This window comes from Oryzias melastigma, linkage group LG5 (genome assembly GCF_002922805.2).
Source record: "Oryzias melastigma strain HK-1 linkage group LG5, ASM292280v2, whole genome shotgun sequence".
Taxonomy (NCBI): domain Eukaryota; kingdom Metazoa; phylum Chordata; class Actinopteri; order Beloniformes; family Adrianichthyidae; genus Oryzias; species Oryzias melastigma.
In genome coordinates, this window is record NC_050516.1 from 27524600 (window position 1) to 27525370 (window position 771).

Here is a 771-nt window from a genome sequence, read left to right on the forward strand (position 1 = left end):
CAGTGAGAAAAAGGAACACAGTTTATTAAATAAAGAAAAGAACTGTGCCCTGTAAAGCAAAAAGGGCAAAATAATTAGTGTGCTGGTTAAAACAAATGGAATTGGAACCTTGGCCAAACATGAAATAAGTCCGGGAGTTTCCTGACCCAGTCAGTCGGAGTCGGCACCTTCCTGCTAATGGCTGCCTAACCAAAAATACCTGAAAAAAACGAAAACAAAGCCAGAAAACTAAGACTACCAAAGTCCAACCCCTAACTAAAATAACAAAACCCAGCTGTCTAAGACTGCTGAGAATAAAGAGGGTAAAAGAGAACAGAGACAAACCAGCTCCTCAGCCCGTCTTGGTGTGGCCTCCTCTGTCTTCAACAGCCAGCAGGTGCCAATTAAGGCACATTGGCCACACCTGCCAGGTGAGCAGAAGGACTAGATGGACAAAGGTCCAGCAGTAGCAGCAGGACGTAAGTTTAAGCTTTGGTGGCTTTGTGTTTGTTTTGTGATGTTTCAGCTTTATGCTTAAAATGAAGAGATTTCTGATATAGACTGGGAAGTTTACAAAAAAAATGTTATTTGTGTTCTTTTTCAATCCAATCTCAGTTCTTATTCTTATACTTTAAAGTGGTTTATATTCAATAATGATAAATGTGAAGTGTTGTGATTTTGTTTTATTCCCCAAGATTAACTGAGTTTCTGTTTTGGGTGTCCTCTGATAAAATCCTGTCATAGAGCCGAGAAACATAGAAGGTGCACGTTTTCAGATAAAAGCTGTGCAAA